Genomic DNA, 14,984 nt, shown 5'->3' with positions numbered 1-14,984 from the left:
GGGTACTGGGAGTTGAAGCCAGGGGCACTTTACCACTGAGCTATACATCCCTAGCACTTTTTTTTTTTTTGAGACAGAGTCCTACTAAGTTGCTGAACTTGTAATCCTCTTACCTCGGCCTCCCAGAGTCACTGGGATCCTGTCACCATGGCTGGCAGAAATAAACTTGTATTTTAATGTCACTGTTATTTTGGTTTCTGTCACTCTTAAGCTGAGTCAGAATCTAACAAATATATGTACCATGTGCCGCCACCTCCTCAAGGCCTTGCTTGTATTTTTATTTACTACTTTTACTTTCCATCTGACTCCAATATGATACAAATACACATTACACAGATACCATGTACTGAGCCTTTTCTATATACCAGGGACCATCTTGTATTAATCCAGTGATTCTCTACATCAAACCAATGAGATAAGTACTCTTACTTATGTGCCTGTGTGTGTGTGTGTGTGTGTGTGTGTGTGTGTGTGTTGCTAGGGATCAAACTCAGGGCCCTGTGCACGTTAGGCAAGTGCTCTACCACTGAACTGAAGCTACAGCCCTCCCACCTAATTTTGAGATGGAAAAACTGAGACTTAGAGCTCATGAAGTAGCTCAGTAGTAGAGCACATGCCTAGCATGTGGGAGGCCCTGGGTTCAATCTCCAGTACCATGCATACATACACAAAATCCTGAGGCTCAGAAAAATTAAACAATTTGCCCAACTTCACACATATTGTACATGGGAGACACTCTGGTTCCAGAACCCCTCTCTGTAATCATTGTGCCAAGTTACCAACAAATTAATAAAACCCAGAACAAATTGATAATGATAAATCTAAACTTCAGTCATTTATAATTAATAAGCAAGAAGAAAGAATCATAATGTCAACTCAATATAATAGTGAGGATGCATGATAAAAAATTAGCCTTTTGAAATTTGGGGGAAATCCAACTATCTGCATATGTGCATTTGCCAAGGATTTCTCTGACTGCCAGACTTTTTTGAAGAGTGCTAAATTAGAATCCTTAACACTCTTTAGATATGTGCCAATTATAGTACATAAATATCCAATTTTAATAACACATTTAGTACATTACAACTAAGTAGCTCATAACTACGTGTAAAACAGAAAGTCTGGAATTGGATCTACTTCACATGTAATCAGTGAAGATGGGCATTCGTCAAATTAATTTACCATCTGTCAGGAGAACCCAGAGACCCTACCTTCAGACTTGTTCTTGTAAAATGCTATATGTGAAATTAAGGCTCTTGCTTTAAAGTCATAGCTGTCTGCTTCCTCTATTTATATATGACATGAAAAACACATCATATTGGTCTGGGGTTTAGGACATTGAACACTCTGAGATGATTATATTCAGTGAACACTGATTGGACACACACTACTTGCTACTGCATGATGTTAAGAACAAGGGAGTGATAGAAGGACCCTTGCCCTCCAGAAACTCATAATCCACTGGGGGAGACACAAGATTCCAAGGGAGTTGTGCCACAAGAGAGGTATATTCTAAAAGAAGGAGGAGGAAAGAATGATTATTGGAGCCTCTGAATGTTGGGGAAGATCTGAACAATCAGCAGGACTGTGCCATATGGAGAAGAAAGAAAAAGAGTAACAAATACAGAAAGCTGTAGAAAATAGCTACATATAATAGGCTCATGGAGTAAGTGACAAACCAGGGCAACTTATTTATTTGAAATGATATGCATGCAGTTCTGTGCTAATGTTATGTATATTATAAAAAGCAAACTTAAATAGAAACCATGTAAGGAAATAAGGAAAAATAAACAATTATAAGGATATTGCTACTCATGATGACCTCTTACAGGACCATCAGTTAAAATCAAAAGCTCCAGTATACATTTAAGGAGGAGCTCATCATTAAAGTGGAGAATACAAATTTCTATTTGTCATAATTTTAAGTTTGTGGGCCAATTCTTGGCAGAGGTGGTTAGATGGTCGTTGTTTCAAGACTAATGTAACTGAAGGCCCCTACTAAATCCCTTGCACTTGCAGTATTGTTCCCTAGGGCTTGAAGTTCATTATTTCTTTAGACCATGGTTTCTTTTTGAGAATTATTTTATTTGAGGGCTGGGATATAGCTAAGTGGCAAAGTGTTTGTCTTGCATTCACAAAGCCCTGGGTTGTATCCTCAGTTCCAAAAAAAAAAAAAAAAAATATTTTATTTGAAACCTTCTTGGTGAAGATTAATTTAGTTAAAATTAGATAATATAATTCTTTTTTTTTTTTTTTTTGGTGCTAGGGATCTAATCCAAGGGTGCTTAACCACTGAGTAACAACTGTTTTTAATTTTTTAAAAATTTATTTTGAAACAGGGTTTTGATAAGTTGTTTAGGGCCTTGCTAAATTTCTGAGACTGGCTTTGAACTAGTGATCCTCATGCCTCAGCCTACTGAGTTGCAGGGATTACAGGCTGAGAAATGGTGCCCAGCTAGGTAATATAATCTTTAAATCTGCTCAACAGACATACAAATAACAATGCAATTACAGTATATACTGAAGGTAAATGTTCCACAGAGCATTTTCCAGTAGAAGACTTTTATTGACTAAGGAGAAGATACGTTTGAAAGATGGAGGTCCAGGCTATCATTTCTCAGCGCTAAAATTATGTTGGCCTCTGAGATCTAAAAATCCAAATGTCTTTTTTGTTGTTGTTAGCATTTAATAAACCTCCAGTGTTCTTGGTGGCTTTAAGCCACCAGAACACAGGCACCCCCACCACCCTTAATCTTCTCCTCAGCTCTTCTCCTGAAGAATTTTACCTTCACGATGACAGGCTGCTGTGGGAGCTTTCCCTTTCCCAAAACTTTGTAGTAACCTGATCGGACCACATCAATTATGGGAGCAGCTCCCGTCTTGTTTTTGGCAGCATTTACTTGTGTCTGTTCACTGACCAATGTCCACAATTTATCAAGGTTGACAGTTGGGCAGAAACTCCGGTTCCTCTTTAAGTGGCAATGCCTCATACCAACTTTCCCAAAGGTAATATTTGTCGAAGTTAATCCTGTGGTGATGCATGCCAACAGCATTACTCCAGCCTCCTGGGTGCTTCCAGTGCTTGCCGATGCGGCTATGGCCATGGCTCACGTGTCCCCAAAGTTTCTGGGTCTTCCTCAGTCTGGATGGCATGGCGGCAGCTGAGACGAAAAAACTCCAAATGTCTTAATTGGATGCTCAAAAACTTCCAAGGTCTATGACCCTATCTCTTGTTCAGTCATTGATTGAGTCCTCCAGCCTTTTATAGAGAGCTTGGAGGTACCACAGTGTGTGGTAGGGTAGGGAGATGAAGAAGTCTTGGTTGCTGCCCTGGGGGAGGTCAGGTGGAGAAAACATGAGGATTCAGTAAAATAAGGATAGTAATAGGAACTATCTCACAGGGTTGTAGCAAGAGGGGAGTTCATACAGAGGAAGCCCTTAAAACAGGGTTGAGTATGTGATAACCACTGATTTACATGTACTGGGGCAGAGGATGTGGGTCAAGGATGATTTCCTTGATTCAGTGACAGCTGAATTAAATTCTGAAGGAAATTTTAAGTTAGCTTGAATAAGGGGAGAAGGTGAGAGGTTGGAGAAAGACCTTCCTGAGCTTCGGCCTGTTCCCTTATTTAGTCAGTTAAATGATGCCCCTCCAAAAGCTATGCCAATGTCCCAAATTCCTGGTACCCATCAATGTTTCCTTATTTGTGAAGAGGTAAAGGTTTACAGATGTAACTAGACCATCCTGGGTTATCTGACTGGGCCATAAATCCAATGATAAGTGTCCTCGTAAGAGGTCGAAGAAGATGGACACACAGAAGAGAAGGTTTGAAAAAGTGTAGAGGGAGCTGAGATTGGAGTGCCTTGGCCACAAATTAAGGAAGCTAAAGAATGCAGAAGCTAGAAGAGAAAAAGAAGGGTTCCCTCCTAGAGTCTCCCAAGGGAGAGAGGCTTTCATTTTCAACGTCTGGCTTTCCATCCTGTGATAGAATTAATCCCTGTTATTTTAAGGCACACAGGCTGTGGAAATGCATTACAGCAGTACAGGATACTAATACACCTTGTTACTCCAAGTCAATCTCCACAACCAATTCTTTGCTAATGGACAACAGGACATGGTCCTGGTCTCAGGGAGCCCATGTTCTGGATGAGGAATGGCACAGATTTCCCACTTGCCTGCGGTTTTAGTCGGCTTTGCATCAGTGTAACCAATATATTTATGTATTAAGATCCACTTAGAGAAGGAAACGTTTGTTTTAGCTCCTGATTTCAGAGGTTCAGTTCATGGTCAGCTGATTGCATAGGTCTGGGCCTGAGGTGAGGCAGAATATCATGGCCCAGCTGAGGAAAGCCGCTCAGCTCATGGCAGGGTCAGGAAGCAGAGAAAGAAAGTGGGGAAAGGGCCTCAGGAAAAATGCCCCCTAAGACTGACCTCCTCCAGCCACGCCCCACCTGCCCACAGTTACCACCGAGTCAGTCCACTCAAACTAGGATGAACTGATCAGGTTACAAATTTCATCATCTAATCACTTCACCTCTGAATATGCCTGCATTGATAGGAGCTTTGAGAGGACACCTGAAATCCAAGCCATAATACCACCTCTTTTTAATGCCTAATAAACAACCCAAATTTAACTTTTCCTGAATGGAAGTACCTGGAGGTAAGAAGCCGATTTGTCCAAGGTGGCCAGGAAAGGCCTCTGGGAGGAGGACACCTATGGACGTGGGCACAGAGTGATGAGGGAGAGCTGAGGCACTGACCAAGCAGGGGCACGTCAAAGCAAAGTGCTCTTTTTTGTTTTGTGTTAAGAAGGAAAACATTCAGTACGTATAGGAAGAGAAGAAGATGCAGACACAAGGGAGATATGTAACAGAAGGTGTCAGGACCCAGAGGAGGCAGAAGGGAAATGGGCTGAGGTGAGAAGGGAGAACACAGATCATGGGCTTTGAAGGCAAATAGTAAGAACTACTCAGGGAATAACTGATGTGGCCTCCGGACTAGAACTGTCAGGGTTGAATCCTGGCTCCCCACCAACTGGTTATCCAATAGTAGGGAATTCCATTTTCTGGATATTGGTTTCTTCAACTATAAAAATGAAGATAATAACAACTCCTACCTCATAGGATATTGTTAGGAGAATTAATTTTATTAATATGGTTAAAGCCCTTGATTCAATGCCTGGTCATAGAGTGTGCAATAAATGCCATTATTATTAATATAAGAGAAGTAATAAGAAGTTTAGAATCAGAATGTGAGCACTGGAAGGAACAGCAGAGTCATCTAGTCTAATTCCCTGATTGTACAAATGGAGAAATTGAGGCCCAGAGGTTTTATTATTTATTTGTTTATTTATTTTGCATTCCTGGGGATTGAACCCAGGGCCTGACACATACTAGGCAAGCGTTTTACCACCGAGCTGCAAGCCCATCTCTTTTCAAAACTTTATTTCGACATAGGATCTCACTAAGTTGCCCAGGCTGGCCTTGAACTTGCAATGCTCCTGCCTCAACCTCCCAAATAGCTGGAATTACAGGCATGTGCCAATATACTCAGCTCCAGAAAGATTTCAAATTTAAAGAGATCGGGAAAGAGCTAACATGAGACTAATTACTTAAAAGTCAGTACTCTGTAGGTGTGCTACACAAATAGATTTGGGAATCATAAGAATACAGGTGGTGGTGGGCTTAGGGCTTAGCTCAGTGGTAGAGCACTTGCCTAGCATGTGTGAAGCCCTGGGTTTTATCCTCAGCGCTCCCCCTAATCCACCCCACACACACACCAAAACAGAATATAGGTGATAATTGAATCTGGGGAAATAGACAAAATTATTTAGGTAGAACCTAGGGAATGAGTAGAGAGAATGTAGAAAGAAGAAATGGAAAAAAAAAGAGCTAGCAAGGGAGACTCAGAGCTAAGCCAGGGAGGTAGGAGAAGAATCAGAAAAGAGTAATGGCGTAGAAGCCAAGACAAGGATTTTGAAGGGTAAATGATCAACTGAGTCAAATACTAGAGAGGTGAGGAAAGATGATTCTAATGCAAAATGCTAAATCTGAATTCTACTCAAATACAAGTGCAATTTCTACAAGATATTTGCTATGCTGAATGTTTATAACCTCCTTCCAAAATTCATGTTGCAACCTCATCCCAAAAGTGATGGTATTAGGAGGTGTGGCCTTTGAAGGGGGTGATTAGGTCATGAGGGTGGAGCCCTCATGAAAGGGCTTAGTGCACTTATAAGAGGCTGAAGAGACCAGAGTTTCCACTTCCACCAAATGAAGACACAACTAGAATGCGCCATCTATGTACCAGACAGCAGACCCTCACCAGACACTGAATCTGCTGGGGCCTTGGTTTTAGAATTCACAGTCTCCAGAATTGTAAAAAAATAATCTTTCTCATTAAAAAGCTGCCCCATTTATGGTATTTTTTAATAGCAGCCTGAATAGATTAAGACAACACTAAATTCTGAAACTTGGTTTTCCCATGTGTAAACAGAATATACCTAGAAAACATACTGCCATGTTAAAAAAAAAAATTAAGCCCATACCTTCTAGATTTGGCAATGGAACAAGGTTTTCCACAGGGAGAGAAGTACACAAACTGTATTTCAGACCCTGAAATTAACCTTATTCCTAGAGTCTTTCATGTTAATGTCTGCTGTAACCACAAACAGTACTGGCCTTAGAGAGACATAACATGAATTTTATAATTCTGCTTATTATAAGAGTCATAGAATGGTTAAGAAAGATAGTACTAAAGGTTGGACTCCTAGCATTGGGGCAAGCCATGGGACTTTTTTCTTCTCTTTCTAGATTCCTTCCATGGATAAATTCGTCTAATTCCATAGCTTTAAAACACCATCTCAATGCTTGAGAGTTACAAAGTTCTATCTCTAATTTGACCTACCTATAAGCTCCAGTCTTATATGTCTAATTGCTTACTGTCTTAGTCTATTTTTGTGTTGCTATAACAAAATGTATGGGGATAGATACTTTATAAAAAAAATAGGTTTATTTGGCTTAGAATTCTTGTGGCTCTAAGGTCCAAGCAGCAGGTCCCTGGCATCCTGTCAAGTGTCCCTGGATATATCCCACCATATTGGAGAAGCAGAAAGGAAAACAGCTGTGTTCAGAAAGGGCATGCATGGCAGGTGGCCTTGCCCTCTATCAACCCATTCTCATAAAAACTTAAGTACTCTTAGGAGGACCTTCCCACTCCTGCAAGACAACATCAGTACATCCATGAGGATGGAACCTCCACGACCTAATTTTTCCACTAGGCCCTATCTCTTAAAGGTTCTACTACCTTAACACTGCCTTGCTGGGGACCAAACTTCCAGCACATGAATCTTGCGGGGACAAACCAATCCAAACCACAGCACCTAATCCAGATCATTACTCAGAGATCTAAGGGTCATCCCAAGCATAATCTTTGCTAAATAGAATGTCTGACTTTCTGCTTCTAAACCAGTTCTCAACTCAACACTCTCAATCTTGATAAATTTACATCCATTTCATCCGCAAATTCTCTCAGTTCTGCCTCTCGCACATCTTTCAATGCTCAATCCTTCTCTACCAGATTCCCTGATGTTCCAAGTCACCATCATCTCTCCTTCATCTCTCATCTCACATGCTGCAGGAGTTTCCCAATTGGATGTTCAGCATCCCCTCCAATCTGGTCCCCACACTGCAGTCTGATGAGCTGCTTAATACACAAATTATATGTTAACTGTTTTATTATAAGTCCCCAATAGCTTCCCTTCATACTTAGACTAAAACCCAAACTTCATTAGGCCCTACAACACCCAAATCCCACTCACTCTCTTGACTTCTCGCTCCACCCTTCCCTTGCTCACTGTGCATTAGCTTTGACCCTGGTTTCTTTCTGTTCCTCAGCTCCTTTCTGACCCTCAGCTCCTTTCTGACATGATACTAGCCATTTCCTCTATGGGAATGCTCATCCCATCCTACTCCCTTCTCCTCCATTCATCTCACTGTGGCCCCTGTCTGTTACTGTCATCTTTGAGAAGCCTTCCTGTTCATCCTTGCTAGAGTCACTCTATCACCTCAGCTGGCTTTTGTACCTGAGCACTTATTGATAGTGACATTTTCTTATTTATTTTTATGTATATTGGCTGTCTATTTTCCATTGGAATCTAAGTTTTCTGAGAGCAAACATTTTTATCTGTTTGGTTTGCTATTGGGTTCCCAGTCTCTCAATAGTGCGTACACCCAGTAGGCTCTGAATAAATAAATAAAGGTTCAGGAAAGGAGAAGGAAAATAAATGCAGGGAGCCCTATGACATGAAGCTATCTGGTATGTAAGTTAGACTGCTCAACTACAGCTCTTAGCCCAAGGGAAAATGTTCTTCCTTTGCTTGGCCAGAATGCCTAGGCAGTGCCCTCTGCTTAGGTTTTCTCTCCAGACTTCCCACATTTCACTTTACCTGGGGATTGGTTTCACCTGGGGATCAACCCACCTATCTGGATGATTAACACTTCATCTACCTTCTTGGGTGGAGAAACCATCCACAGAAGGGGTTTGGACATTTTACAAGCTGGGGGCCAATGAGTTTGACTAGCCTGGACAATAGTGAGACCCTATCTCAAAAAAAAAAAAAAAAGTGAAAATAAAGAGCACATTTTGCAAGAAATATATACATATAAACAGCAAGGAGAGCTATTTTTCACAAGGTAATTGACTTAATCCACTCAGGGTGCTTTAATATCATAGACTCAGCGGCTTAGACAACAATTTATTTTTCGCAGTTCTAGAGGCTGGGAATTCCAAGATGAAGATGTTGGCAGATTTAGTGTCTGGCAAAGGCTCACTTCCAGGTTCCAGATGGCTGTCTTCTCGCTGTGTCCTCACATGGCAGAAAGGAAATTCTCTGGGTTCCCTTTTATAAGGGCATTAGTCCCATTAAGGAGGACTTCACCTCACGACCTAATCATTGTGTTAGTCATCTTTCTGTCACTGTGACAAAATACCTGAGAAGAATGGCTTAAAGAAGAATGATTTATTTTTGGCTCATGGTTTCAGAGGTTTTAGGTCACAGTTTCATTGCTTGTGAACCTGTGATGAGGCTGAAATGTCATTGTGTGGAAAAGAAAAGCTGCTTACCTAATGGGTAAGCAGGAAGCAGGAGGTGAGGGTGGGGTCTTAACATCCCTTTCAAGGGCATGCTAATGAATTAGTAAACTCCCTTCCATTAGGCCAAACCTTTTACAAGTTCCACCCCCTTCCAATAGTACCATATGCTGGTGACCAAGTCTTCAACTATGGCCTCTGAGGGACATTAAAGATCCAAACCACAACCACCACCAAAAGACTTCACCTCCTGATATCATCACTTTGGGGGTTAGGATTTCAACATAGCAATTTTAGGAGGAACATGAACAGGCTATAACAGTAATGATAATCTGTTGCACACAGTGCCCATACTTACTATGAAGATCCAGTCGAGAGGAGTGGTCTGGGGGCCTGGGGTTGTAGCTCAGTGGTAGAATACTCGCCTAGCATGTGTGAGGCACTGGGTTCGATCCTCAGCACCACATAAATATAAATAAATAAAATAAAGATATTAAACAAAAAGAAGTGGTCTGGGTTGTGACATATGTGCCTAAGTGGCTGCAGTATTACATTATTTGCTGAGTTTATTGTGGATGAGAGCAAGAACTCCTGGCAGAATGCCATCTGTATTGCTCAGGCCACAATACCAAGAACTTACATGGAGGACTCCAGGCATCCTCTCCATCATCGACGACTTCAGTATCCCTACCAAGACTCATCATTCAACACCCCTCTCTGTTCCACGATTCTGTCATCTCCAGTGTCTACCATGTTTCATTCACATTGTCACACTCTGAACCTTATCATCACCCCTAACTCTTCTACTCCTGAAGCATTAAGCCCCATGACTTAAGGATATTTGATGTTCTGCTCACAACATCCCAACCTTCTAGTTTTCATATTCACTTATTCCCATTGCACTTGCTTTTCATCTCCACCAAGACACTCTCAAACCTTGACTTCCAATATCTTAGGCCCCTTCTGAGACTTCCTTCACTAGTCATCCATACCCTTGCCTTCCTCCACATATCTTTTCAAGACCCCACCTGCCAACCCTCAACCCTAGTACAGTCCAGTGCCTGCCTTCCATTTCTAACTACCTACCCCCAGAATACTGTGCCCTAATGGAGAAAATTGCATAGTGATTTAGTCTGGTGGCACTATGAACTTATAAGGTAAATGGGCTCCCTTGACCAAATGGCAATCCTATATGCCTCTCCCCAAACCCACAAATGACAGACAATCCTTATTGAGGCTTCTTTATCTCTCCTGAGTACTCATACTCAGCAAATAGCTGCCTCTTCTCTATCAGAGGGGAAATGGAAGTTTTTATGTATAAAATCTTTCCGATTTCTTCCCTCCATGTGTAAATGCAAAGATGTGCATCCACAGCTGTGAGGAGACTCGTGGTTGTCACCAGAATCCATTCTTCCTTCTTTCTGGACATGCGGCTCCATCATGTTTCTCAATCTCCCTTGTAGTTCAGTGTTCTCATGGACTACATTTTTTACCAATAGAATTTGAGCATTCATGTTATATACCACTCCTATGCCTGGCCAATGCAAATGTCCCACCGGCATATCCACATGATCTCTTTTTCTGACAAACTGTTCAATGATATGGAAATCAGGTGTTGAAGATAAAGGAACTGCCGTCAGCCTTACTGTTTAAATAACTGCATGGAAAAACTGACTACCTGACTGTAAAAACTGCCTTTACTATGATGTGAGATACAAAGTTTGTGTTTGCATCAATACAAGGTAGGTTTTATTGGTTATAGTAGTTTAACCTGCGATAATTAATTCAATATCTACTTTTCTTCTATCGGTTCTTAGTGAAGGAAAGTGACTCTCTCCTGTTCTGCCCCAGGGAATCCCTCTCCATGAACTCTGGACTCCAGCCCCATCTCCAACCCTTATTTCATCACTTATTTACTCTGTCCCCTAGGCCTTCACCTTATCCTTTCCTGGCTCTTTCCCCTTAGCACACAGACATGATGGCAACTGTTTTAAAAGGAAAAATATCTTATATGATTTGATACTCTCCTTATCTAGATTTGTCTTTTCTCCTTTCATTGATGGTTCAGTACCCCACTCTACTCCTCCTAGCCCTTGCCCCTCTGTGATCTGGGCTCATCCCCACCACTGTTCTGAAACTGTTCCAGATCAGCCCCAGTGACCTGACGGGTTCTGGTCCTATTTCACTTCTTATCTCCCCTGGCAGCATCTCCAGAAAGCTGTTCCTCCTTCTGCTCCTGTGCTTCTGTGATATGGTGCTTCTCTCTCCCTCTAGCTGAGCCTTCCAAGTCTCCTTGACAGGTCTCAGTTCCTCTTTCTCTTTGGCAAATGTGGATTCAGTGTCTGTACCTTCCCTGCCCACTGTGTGTATGTATATATATATGTGTGTGTGTGTGTGTGTGTGTGTATACATATACATAGATATTTACATATATAAATGTACATATATAAATACATATATACAGACATATTAATATGAAAATATATACACATATATACATGTATTGTTATAAGTAATTTTATCCTCACCTATGGTTTAAATAATCATTTATACGTGATAAAGTCATACATCCTTGGTGCCCAGAACTTACATTGCCAACTGACTTTTAGATGTTTCTATTTTTATAGCCTCAAACCTAATATACCCCTAACTGAAATTATCATCCTATTTCCAAGAACTACTCCTCCTACATTTTCTATCCAGGTAGATAGATGCTAATAGGCATCCACTCAGCTACTCAGCCTGGGTGCATGGGAGTAAGCCAAGCAGGATCCTCATCCTATAGGTAGGATCCTCTGGCTTCAAATGCTACTGAATTCACCTAGTAAATATCTCTCAAATTCATCTGTTCATTTCCCTTTCTCGGCCACTGCTGAACTCAACCCTTTTTATCCCTTTCCTGGGTATTCTCAGTAACTTCTAGATTATTCTCCCTGCTGGCAACTTCCCCTCCCTCCCCTCCCTCCTCCAGCCTAAAGATCTGATTTTCTTGTTCATTCATGTCATTTTTGCTTGAATGTCAGGGTTTTGTTGTTGTTGTTGTTGTTTTGTCTTTTGTGGTACTAGGAGTTGAGCCCAGGGGTGCTCTATTACTAAGCTATCTCTCCAACCCTTTTTATTTTATTTTGAGAAAGGGTCTAAGTTACCGAGGCTGGACTTAAACCTGCAAATTTCTTGCCTCTACCTCCCAAGTACCTGGGATTACAAGTGTGTGCTTGGTTCTTGAGTGCCTTTTCAAATGAAAAAAAATAATATATTTTCATTGTAAAATACTCAAATAGTTTATAAGGCTATTTTTAAAAAGTTAAAGTCACCCCTCAGGCAGTCCTCAAATCTAATCCCCAAATACACATTTCTTTTTCTAAAACAGTCTTGGCAGCATGATGACACATGCCTCAAATCATAGTAACTCAGGAGGCTGAGACAGGATTGCAAATTTGAGGCCAGCCTGGGCAATTTAGGGAGATCCTGTATCAAAATTAAGAAAATAAATAAATTAATTAAAAGGGCTGGGGATGTAGCTCAGTGGTAGAGTATCCCTGGGTTCAATCCCCATTACAATAAAAAGTAAAAATAATAAAAATAGAATCTTATTAAACATGCTATAATTTTATTTTAAGAAGTACTTTTTTCATTTGAATATCTCTAAAATCAAAATGTGTCAAGCAATCAATACTGTCTTGGGTTTGGTTAAATACAGCAATGCTCTGCAATGTGTTCTTTTTACTTATTAATATTGTTCATGATTTCAAACCAACATTTACCTCCAGGAGGCCATTCTAAAAAACAAATCTGGTCAGCTTGCTACCCTCTGGAAAATTCTTCAAAGGCTCTGTTTTCCTTCCCCTAAAACTTTCATTCTGACTGCCGCCTTACTTTTACAGTTTCCTGAACATCATACATTCTCTTTCTTAAGGCTAAGCAGGCCAAGCAGGTCTCTTTTCAGTTAGTTCCCCCAAACAGCTAAGCTAAGCCAAGTCAGATCTCTTTGCCTTTGCACCAATGTGTCTTCTACTTTAAAGGTTTTTCTCACCTTTACTCAAAGATGCCTCTTATTGATAAATTGTCCTGATCTGCCAAGCTGAGCCTCAGTTCTTCCTTTAATACTTCCCTTCAACTTCCAAACATGGTGTATGCCTTTGTTAAATCACTTGCCAAGAGAAAGTATTAGTGGTCAGGTTCATGACATTTATCTTGTCTGTTGCTCCCAATGTAAAAGAGAGTTCTCAAGCTCACTTTCTTCTTTATAGCCATTTCCAGCAGTGTGGGCACAAGATAGTTGTTCCATAAATATTTTTGGAAATAATGAACTAGATATGAGGGAAGCAGGAAAATACTTCCTGCTATAAGGTACAGAACATTCTTAATTAGAATCCCCTTATCCTGGAACAAGAGAGACAAAGAGGAGAAGAGGTCTGGATGCTTAACCACCAGGGTGCCCAGAAATCTGAAGCAACTGAACAATTTAATTTTTGTTCCCTATTTTCTACTTCTGCAGACCTTCAATCCACAAGTAATTCCACCCTGATTTCAACAATCACATCTTTGATGACCCCCCACTTCCTCTAATTTTTTTTTAAGTACTTCAAATCCAAGCCTCATTCTCTTTATGACTTTGCAGCAAGTCTTTTATTTTGATGTTTTGAAGAGTACCTACGAAGAAGCTGGGTGCTATGGCATATGCCTGTAATCCCAGAGAGTTCAAAGCCAGCTTCAGCAAAATCGAGGTGTTAAGCACCTCAATGAGACCCTGTCTAAAATACAAAATAGGACTGGGGATGTGGCTCAGTGGTTGAGTGCCCCTGAGTTCAATCCTGGGTACAAAAAAAAAAAAAAAAAAGGAAAAAAAGAAAGAAAAGAAAACCTGGCCACTCTAAAATACCTACCTGTGTTTTCCATTTGGACTCCCTCCTGCCCTACATGTGGTTATACCTCTGTTAATTCCACCAAGACTCAACACTAGGAAATAAATACAAAAGAAAGCTGAAGTTTAATACAAAACATTTATTTTAATAACTATCCTAAAGGCTTGATGTTATGTGGAGATATCTGTGGAAACAATTTCCCCCCTCAACCCACTATTGGATTTAAATTCTAGAAAATACCAAAAATAGACAAAAACGAAAGTTGGGATGTAGCTCAGTAGTAGAACACTTTTCTAGCATGTTGTCAGACTCTGGTTCAATCCCTAGTACTTCAATAAATAAATAAATATTTCCATTTCTTCTTTCTGACCTAGATAATTTAAAGCCAGAGATTCCAACTCATTCATGGAAAAGTACCAGGGGTAGTGTTGGAGATTTTAAATAAAGCTCAGCTAATGTGGCCTATATGGCAGTTACTAAGATTGGTCCATGCTAAAATATCTTGACTATTGTAGGGTCAGCATACTTTCAATACTTTATCTTGGCAAAAACAATTGGGGCTCATGCAAAACAGAAGGAAAAGGAAGAAAAGTGGAAAAACGAGAGGAGTACAAGAGAGAAGAGTGTCAAATGACAGGAGAGGAGAATTTATAATGAGAAATGCAGCAGTTATGAGAGGATTCTAAGAAATAGACATGTGCTGTGACAGCTGGGGCTGAAAGGTAAATAAGACTGTCTTGTATTGAAAAGAAATAGGAAGGCTGACCTAAAGAATGAGAGGGCTTGGAGTGAAAATAGGTAAATATGTTGATTAAACATTGAAAAGCTCAGTGGGCTTGTGAACAGGGCTGATAAAGAACAGGGAGAGGCACACAGGATCTCAAAGACTAAATAGATCAACACGTGGACAGAGAAAAGGTAACAGCTGTTGGGGGTGGGAGAGAGTGCTGTAATTCTACCATCTTGAAGAGGATAATGACAAAGTCAGCTCTTTACAAATGGTCTTGAATTGGGTACAGTTCATAGTC

General features: G+C 40.6%; 1 pseudogene; it reads right to left on the bottom strand.

Annotated features, from left to right (window-relative positions):
* Nucleotides 1-2,714: 2,714 nt before the first annotated feature.
* Nucleotides 2,715-3,153, bottom strand: LOC114096251 (large ribosomal subunit protein uL15-like; annotated as a pseudogene).
* Between the last annotated feature and the right edge of the window lie 11,831 nt (nucleotides 3,154-14,984).

Source organism: Marmota flaviventris, chromosome 7, assembly GCF_047511675.1.
Source record: "Marmota flaviventris isolate mMarFla1 chromosome 7, mMarFla1.hap1, whole genome shotgun sequence".
Taxonomy (NCBI): domain Eukaryota; kingdom Metazoa; phylum Chordata; class Mammalia; order Rodentia; family Sciuridae; genus Marmota; species Marmota flaviventris.
Note: the sequence above shows the minus strand (reverse complement) of the source record. Positions and strands in the feature narration are given on the sequence as shown.